This window comes from Psammomys obesus, unplaced genomic scaffold (assembly GCF_907164565.1).
Source record: "Psammomys obesus unplaced genomic scaffold, mPsaObe1.curated_primary_1811, whole genome shotgun sequence".
NCBI lineage: Eukaryota > Metazoa > Chordata > Mammalia > Rodentia > Muridae > Psammomys > Psammomys obesus.
In genome coordinates, this window is record NW_026592118.1 from 14,170,743 (window position 1) to 14,179,843 (window position 9,101).

At 45.2% G+C, this 9,101-nt stretch overlaps 1 pseudogene; it reads left to right on the forward strand.

The window, feature by feature from the left end:
• Window positions 1-275: 275 nt before the first annotated feature.
• LOC129681004 (protein LSM14 homolog A-like) lies at window positions 276-2,268 on the forward strand (annotated as a pseudogene).
• The last annotated feature ends 6,833 nt before the right edge of the window (window positions 2,269-9,101 follow it).

The following is a 9,101-nucleotide window of genomic DNA, read 5'->3' on the forward strand; positions in this document are numbered from 1 at the left end:
ATAGGGTAAGTGCTATTATGTTGTAAGGAGGAGGACATCTAGGCTTAGAAAAGTTGAGCAACATGCCCAGAGTTGCACATTTAACAAGGGCAGGTAGAGTTAAAAATCACAATGGTGCAGGTAAAGAAGTCTCTGGCAGTATTAATAAGCCACAACTAGAATAAGAACGAGCTCACAGCTTTTGCTTAGTGTTAATTTTTGTGCCAGGCGTTAAGTGCGTTGTGCATATTTATTAGGGTCCCTAAAGCTTCGCCCTCAGCCCTGACTGTTCCTCCATGTGGAAGAAGAACTTCTGCCTGGCGTTTCCGACTTATCCTGGTCTGACTTGTTCCTTCCCTGGAGGAGAGGTGGAAGGGCTGGCGGTGGAAGACAATAGCGAGCAATGTCTTCACGGTGACTTGGGGATAGACCTGGAAGCAGGTACCTCAGACTTTCTTCATCAGAGAGCAGGCAGCATCCTCTACCCTGGCCTACAGAGTGAATTCCTGGGGCAGGGTGGGGAAGGGGGTAGGGAGCAGAAGAGAGAGGAAGGGAGAAAGGGAGAGGGAAAGCGGAAGCCCACAAGGCTGGGAGCAACTAAGAAATGATAAGAGGCGTGTAGTTCCACGCGTTCCTTCTGCTCTGAGGGGAGGCTGTGTGGGTAATTGAGGCGGCAAAGGAAGATCTGGTATCCATAGAGATGGTCCTGTGAAACCTGAGAAAGACGCTGGCCTTGAAAGTGCAAATGCACAATTTAACAAGGAGGAAATCGGTGGAGCGTTTCGTAACAAGCTTAAATTAAGAGAAGAGAAACTTGAGAAACAAGAGGAGCTCGTAAATAGGGAAGAAAAAGGAGATTCAGAGGCTGATACTTGAAACAGTGAAGGAATGCTGACAAGGAAGTTCCACTGCGTCCCAACTACTACAAGACGAAATCATTCTTTGACAGTATGTCTTGTGATGATAATAGGGAAAGGAGACGGAGCTGGGCTGAAGAAAGGTTAAAGGTTGAAATGTTTGGAGCCACAGTTTGTCCAGCTGTTGGCCATGGAGGAACCAAGATAGCGGAGACCCTGGCTTCCGTGTGGTAGATACAGTACGTGATTGTGGCAGAGGAGAAACTTCACTGCCCCTTGAGTGGATTCAGAGGCCGTTATGGGGGCAAAGAGTTTGCAGATTTTGAATCTAGGGAAGACAATAAAGTCACCGCAGAGTCTAAAGACAAGTCTCTGAGAGTAGGTGATCCCAGCTCTTAATGGTTCTCGAAAGCAATATTAGGTTTTGTGAAGAATGAAGAAGTGAAGTTGCTGTCTGTCTGTCGCCAGCAGGGGTTCTGTCTGTTTTCTGCTTCATTTCAAAGCTGCATTGTAGTTCTTTGGGAGCAGGGAGGCTCATATTAAAACATGAGCACTGGGTGAATGAGAGGTAGCAGAAGGTTGTGATGCCTTGCGTGCAGTTGAACTGAAGCATGCTGAACAGAACTGCTAAGTAATTTTTTCATCACTCAAAGGATTTTTTATTATTATTATTGTTAATAGTATTTGGCGATTACTGTGGTGTGTGTGTGTATCTTTCTCTTCCTTTTTGGAGATCCTATAATACGAGGTAGTTTATTTCGACTGTTAGGGTACTGGATGGTAGGCAGTTTGTCAGCCAACTATCGTGTAAATATTGCTTCTTAGGCAAAGGTAACTTTTTTTTTTTTTAATAATAGCTGTAAAATTCCATCATATCCTGTTGCCAAAGAAACATTAAGAACTTTGTCCAGCTGTTTAAAAAACAACTTTTTTTTTTTTTTTTTTTTTTTTAGGGAATAAATATTTTAACATTTAAAAGAAGTGGGGAGGGTCCTGGCCGGCTGATTTTGGCAGTTCTTCCCTGCTCAGACATTCTAACTGTGAATCAACGATGACTAGCCCCTGACAGCGTTCTTTTGGCTTCCTCTGCGTCATCGAGGCCATCTGAATGCTAACTTTTCCCCTGTTAGAGCTAGGCCCAGTCCCTCGGGGACACGGCCATTTGAAACTCCCTGCGGTTTGAATGGGCTGGCCCATCTGGCAGCGGTCTGCAGCTGTGTTGCCTCTGGTTGCGTGGCAACACAGCACCCCGCCCGTCTTCCGTTCCTCAGAGCCGGTGATCGACCCTAGACTGCAGGAGCTGTCTGCCCCTGTTGCCTCACAAGCAGCAGAAGCGGAGGAAGCAGCAGTCAGTACCGGGGAGTCGCTACGGAAAAATGTTTTTCCATTTCGGTCAGGCCGCCATCGGGAAATCACTCCGGCTCAGCACTGACACTGACTCAGGGCTTGAGTGGTGTTTTTCGAGCAGGCTTTTCCGCTTGCCGAGAAATGCCTGCCCTTTGAAAACGATCGGCGTCTAGCAACCTAGCAGGGTTTGACAGAGCTTGGGGCAGCCCTCTGATAAGTTTCATCTGCTTCTGAAACTCGGCGGTTTCACACAGGAACACTGCAAAACAGCCAAGAAACAGGAAGTGAAAAAAAAAAAAAACATTTCTACCTAATGGAAACTACCTTTTGCTCACCGGCATCCCTGCACAGCAGCATTCAAATTAGCACAGCTGTCTACCCTTTAGGGACTATTCCCAGGTGGTATGCACTCTAGAGGGCTTTGCCACTGAATCTGGGGTCCTGATACTCAGAAGACCGTGTCTTGCTGTCAGCACTCACCATGACGAAATTTCTCACTCTCTTGCATTCCTCAGAAATGAGGCAGCTTGCCCACTGCTGGGAGGAATTAAGTTCAGAGTCAGGGCAAAGTTCTAAACCAGTGCACCAATCTCCTCCCCCTGCCCCCCACCCCCGGACCCCTTTTCTTTCTTTTTTTTTTTTTTTTTAGGGGGTGGACAGGGTCTCCGTAACCTAGGCTAGTCTGGAAGGCAGCCACACAGCTAGGGATGACCTTGAATTTGTATGATCCTCCTGTCGTCACCCCCAAAGTGCTCGGATTCCAGGCTTACCCTTGTGCCACCATGCCCAGCTATGAAGCTCTTTCAGTACAGTTGTTGAGTAGCTCCCGAACAGGAAAGAACAGCCAGTAAGATGGGCACAGGGTTTTTTGTTTGTTTGTTTGTTTTTTCTTTTTTAAGATGGGACCTGGCTGCTCTTTGAACTTAACGTACCCGGGTTCAAATCCCAGCACCTGCAAGGCCAACAAAGGTCTGAAACTCCGGTTTGAGGGACTCTGATTCCCTCTTCTGGCCATCTCTGGTAATGCACAAATGTGGCTCACAGGCATAGGCGCTTGCAAAAAACTCCTATGCCTAAGATAAACTAAATACATCTTTGAAGAAAATTTTAAGAATTTAAATTCATCTATGTGTCTGTGCGTCTTTTTCACTTGCATGACTGCACTGGATGTGTGCCAGATGCCCATGGAGGTCAGACGAGGGCATCAGATTCCGTGGTACTGAAGTTACAGATGGTTGGGAGCCACCGAGCGGATGCTGAGAACGGATCCTAGGCCTCTCTCTGCAAGAGCAGCCAGTACTCTTAAGCACTAAGCTAATTCTCCAGGTGTCCCATCCCCATTTTTTTTTAGAAAGAAGATATACTTTTATTTACGTGTGTGTATGTGTGTGTGTGTGTGTGCGTGTGTGTGTGCATGCTGTACACAGGTGCCCACTAAAGCCAGAAGGAAATACTGAATACTGTGGAGCTGGAGTTACAGGCATTTGTGAGACACCAGATACGGATGCTAAGATCCAGACTCCGGGTCTCTGATACAGCAATAAGTGTTCTTCACTACGGAGCCATTTCTAGCCCAGCTGACTTCCCTATCTAAGTCTGCAGGGCCTCAGGTAAGTGTCTGTACCTCTGAGGGTCTGAGCGTTTTCTCTGCGGAGGACCCAGCCCTGGGATGGGGAAACCGGAAGCGGGGCCACCGGACCGGTCCCGGGAGAAGCTACTGTGGCCCTGATGGTTATTCCGAGCTGAAGGTACTTGAGCCTCTAAAATCCCTTAATCCTGTAGACAGAAGCAGAAGGAGCTCTAAGGAGCGCAATGGCTTCCTTGCATTTCTTTAGAGTCTGGGTCTGTCCTTCACCAGGGCTTCCTGTAGCATGCTCCTGCTGCCACCTTCCCCTTCCAAATGCAGAAGTGAAACTCTCTGTGTGGAGATTTTTCAGAGTCTCAGGTGGCCAGGTCCTGGACAACACCACGTGGCTGACCGGCCACTCCACCTAGCTGTTGGCCCTGGGCACCCCGGATGTGGTTGCTATCCTCCTGATCAAGGACTCTCAGAGGACTTTGTCCTTGGAGACCTGTGGCCTCTGGTTTGATATGGGCCTGCCTTTGGAGGCCCTTGTGCTTCTCGGGGCTTCAGCCTCAGTTGCTTCCAGAAAGCATCACAAGCCAGGTGGGGGCGGTACATATGTGTAGTCCCAGCTACCGTGGAGGCTGGAACAGGGGGCGTGGCTTGAGGTATGGCATTTGGGTTGACGTGGGGAATATAGCAAGACTTGGTCTCATAAAAACTAAAGGACAAAAGCAAAATGCAATTCAAGCTGGGAGGCACAGAACAATGGGAATGTATTATCTCATGGTTCTGGAGGGTAAGTGCTTAAAAATCAAAGTTTCAGCAGGGTTGAAGGACAATGTACTTCAGGATTCTCTTCTAGGTTATGTACTCTTCGGGATGTAGATAGCTGTGCGTGTGCCCATATCTTTCCCATAAATGTATATCTTTATATCCAAATGTTCCCCTTCTATGTGGTTGATAGAATAATTCAAATTGAATTAGCATATGCTTGATTACTTTGGTAAAAACACTGTTTTCAAATGTTAAGTAGGGGTTAGCATTTCCACAGGGACAACCTATGCCAACAGCCTAGGTGGCCTTCTCTCATTCCTAGGAACCCAGGTGGTAGGTGGGCCCTAAGAGCTCCAGGGTGAGGCCTCAAGTGCATATGGAATGGAGCCTGCAGGGAAATTGTCAGGTAATCAACAGGGCCCGTAGAAACTTAGAATTTCCCAGGGCTGCAAGCAATAAAATTCAGCCTCAGTCCTTTAAGTAGTGGAATTCAGCAGGCAAGAGAAGACCTTCACTAGACAGTAGAAGTGATATGTGTTATTTACGTTATATTAGAGAATGTTTTCTTGTACATGACATTTGTGGAGATTTGCTCTGAGCAGTTGCACTCCGAAGGTAAAGACGGGAAAGGCTGCAGATAGGCTGGAAGCAAAGGTGGGCATTCCAGGGAAGCCTGGGCCTCTTGGCATGCTTGAGAGGTGGGTAGAGGCAGCTAGAGTGAGAAACAACTGAGAGAGCAGGAAAAAGGCTGATTGTGGCAAAATTAAAATATGTATCTATTTAATGTCATTTATGTATCGTGAGTGTGTGAATGTGCGTATGTGAAGGTCAGAGAACAATTTGGGGGAGTCGGTTCTCTTTCTCTACCCTTTTTTAAAAAATTAATATTTTTTTGAGATGAAAGTATAATTACATCATTTCCCCTCTCTCCTTTCCTCGCTCCCATGTATAGCCCCTCTCTTTCAAATTCATGGTCTTTTTCTTAATTGTCCCGCTCCATCTTTGTAATTTACTTGTATGTACGTGATTTCAGGACTGACCACTTGGTACTGAAAAGCCAGTTGCTGTGCTCCTCCTGGCTGACATCTATTTCTTCTACTCTCAGCATCCCTAACTTGTCTAGAGTTCTTTGATTTTTCCCCTTCTATGTTAGCTTGCCCATCAGTGTTGTTTCTGTTCAGCTCCTGTTTAGGCAGCCATGTTGAGACTGTGTGGCTGTAGCCTCCCTGAGCCTTACAGGCAGGAGCTGCGTTGTGTTACAGAGGTTGGGGCCGGGCCAGTGCTGCATTTTGATCAGTTAGTTCTGTTTTTCTATAATGGTCTCTGTCTGTTGCATAGAGAAGATTCTTTGATGAAGATGAGAGCTACATTTGTCTGTGGGCATAATGATATTTAGAGTGGAGTTAGGGATCATATTGTTTTAGTAAAATGGCAATTATAGGTTCTCCTCCAAGATCCTGTCCCTACTAGCCACAGGTAATTGGCTACGTTTCCAGTACCAGACATGCTTTCTCTCTGGTTGAGTGCGTCTTCAGTCCAGCTCGAGAGCTGTTGACTGGCCTTCAGGGTAACCCACTGTGGCACCCTTAGGGTTATGGTGTGGTGCTGGTCATTGCTGCAGTTCATAGGCATCAGAGTTGGGTGGGATTATCGGTGGCTTTTCTCCCTTGGCAGCTTGCACAGCACCTTCTGGTAGCATGGACGCTGGTCCTCAGGGAGGGGCTTTCAGGTCAGATCCAGCTCCGGTCCTCCTGGATGCTGTGTCTGAAGTACATGATGTTTTCAGCTCTAGGTTTACATTACTTCCAACCTCTGAGAAGCATCCAAAAGCAATAACAATAGCTTATTTGGGGAGTCTCAGGCATCCCTAAAAGACAACCAAACGAAATGGACTTCTCATGCCTGGTAATGGGGTTTTTGTTAGATAATATATGGCTCTCGGGGAAAGTATTGTCAGGCCAGGTAGGGAATTTCCATTTAAGCTCTCTCTGTGTGTATGATACATAATTTAAGTAAATAGATAAATGACTTTTTCACAATATGCTCTTACTCTTATTTTACTCCCCTCTGTCTTCTTTTGTGTGTGCATTTGAAGATTTAGAGCTAGGAACCATGGACAACAGAGCATGTGATGTTTATCTTTCTGGGTCTAGGTTACCTCACTTAATGCACTTCATCTATTTACCTACAAATTTTATAATTTCAGTTTTTGTACAGCTGAATAGTATCCCATAGTATCTATGAACCACGTTTTTATTACCATTTACCAGTTGACATAGAGAGTGTTCCCACTTATATAACTATTACCAATAGAGCAGCAATGAACATGGCTGAGCAAGTATTTGTGGAGCCCTGTGGGCATATGCCAAGGAATGGCATATGCCCATAACTAAGTCATGTAGTAGACTTATTTTTAACTTTTTTGAGGATTCTCCATACTTGTTTCCAGAGTGGCTGGACCAGTCTCTAATCCCACCGACAGTGAAGGAAGGTTCCCTTCCCCCCACATCCTCTCTAACATTTGTCACTAGTTTTGTTGATCAGCTCTGTAGCCCATTTGTTGAATGGGTCTTTTGGCTTTATGACTCTTTGTTTTTTGAGTTCTTTATATATTCTAGATATTAATCCCCTTTCAGATGTACAGCTGGCAAAGATTCTCTCCCGTTCTGTGGGCTTTCTCTTCACTCAATTGTTTCTTTACCCATAGAAGCTTTTTAGCTTTGTGAGGTTTCACTTGTCAGTTGTTGGCCCTCATACAAATGGAATCTTATCCAGAAAGTCTTTTCCTACATCTACATACTGTGGGTACTGCCTTTGTTTTCTCCTGGAACTTTCAGTGTTTCTCGTTTCACATTTAGGTCTTTGATCTATTTGGAGTCAGTTTTTATGCAAGGCGATAAATATAGTTCTTATTTCATTCTCCTACATGTGGGCATCCAGTTTCCCTAGCACTATTTGTTGAAGGTGCTGTCTTTTATCTAGTGTCTGTTTTTGGCACTTTTGTTGAATATTAGATAACTGTAGTTGTACATATTCATGTTTGGGTCTTTGATTTTGTTCCATTGGTTCATATATCTGTTTTGTACCAGTACCACATTGTTTTTCATTACTATATATCTGCAATATATCTTGAGATCTGGAATGGTTATAGTGTAAGCCAAATAAACCCTTTCCTCCCCAACTTGCTTTTTGGTAATGGTATTTTCTCGAAGCAATAGAAATTGGAACTAAGGCAGCTTGGTGCCAGGGAGTGGGGTATTGCTGTGACAGACCTGACCATGTTTTAGGGAGGATTGTGGAAGGACTTTGGAACTTTAGCTAGAAAAATCACTGAGTGTTGAGAGCTTGGTGGGAGGTTCTTTAAGATCTTGGAAGATAAGAATGTTGAGACCAGTGCAAAAAAATGGAGGCCTGACCCGTGAAGTTTCAGATGGAAATTTTTAAAGACTCTATCAGGGACATTACTATTTTGAATTACAGTTCTGTCATTCTGGTCGCCGGGAGCTGAAGAGTCAGCCATGAATAAGAAGAGAACAGCACCATTGTAGTAAAAGCTTTACGTTACTGGGATAGTTGGTGCTTATCAGCTGGAGCTAAGAAATTAGCAGTGACTAAAGAAGAGACCAGCATCACTGAGGTGAAATCTTCTGGAAACTGTTTCCCCAGCGTCAGCACACAGAAGCTGTGTTCCAGAACTGGTCATGATTGTATCTCATGCTGGCAGCTGAACTTAGTAGCATAAGAGTCACCCAGATGGTACTGGTTTTGAAGGCATGTGAGGGTCATGGAGAGCAGCTGAGGCTTGGCACCGTGGCAGTTGAAGGCCTAGGACTGAAGGGCCCAGGCAGAGAAGTTGAGGTTTAGCACTGTGAAAAGCCTACATGAGGATGTTGAAAGTGAAGCCCAGTTGCAGCAGAAGACCCAGTGGTGGTCCCATGGGGGGACCACCAAGAACAGCAGCAGCCTTGGAGCGGAGCCTAGCTGGGCTTAGAAGAAAAGCTGTGTGTGCTGCAGAGGGCAGAGCTGGAGAAGTGACCTAAGCCCTCTGGAGAAACCTGGAAGACAGTGAATGAACTCAGCTATTACACACTGAGCTATTTATACTTTTGAAGTTTGGTCTTGCTCTGATTTGACTGTGACTCTGCCCTGTTTCTTCCCTCTTGAAGCAAGAGAGTATTTTAATTTATTTTTTTATTTTGCTGTAGCTCACAGTTGAGAGACTTTGAATTTTCAAAGAGATTGGCTATTTTAAGTGGACTAACATTTTAATGTGTTTGAATTTGTAAAGACTGGGAATTTCTAAGTTATTTATGATTTTAATGTGAGATCTTGGTGACTAATAAGAAACAAAGGTGACTTGTTTGTATGTCAAGTTGACAAGGGTCAGTTGTTCTGAAAGGTCACTTTGTGTCAACTTGACACAAGCTAGAGTTATCTAAAAGGAGGGAACCTCAATTGAGAAAATGCCTCCATAATGTCTAGCTATAAAGTATTTTCTTCATCAGTGACTTATGGGGGAGGACCAGCCCATTGTGGCTGGTGACATCCTGGGCTGGTGGTCCTGGGTTCTGTAAGAA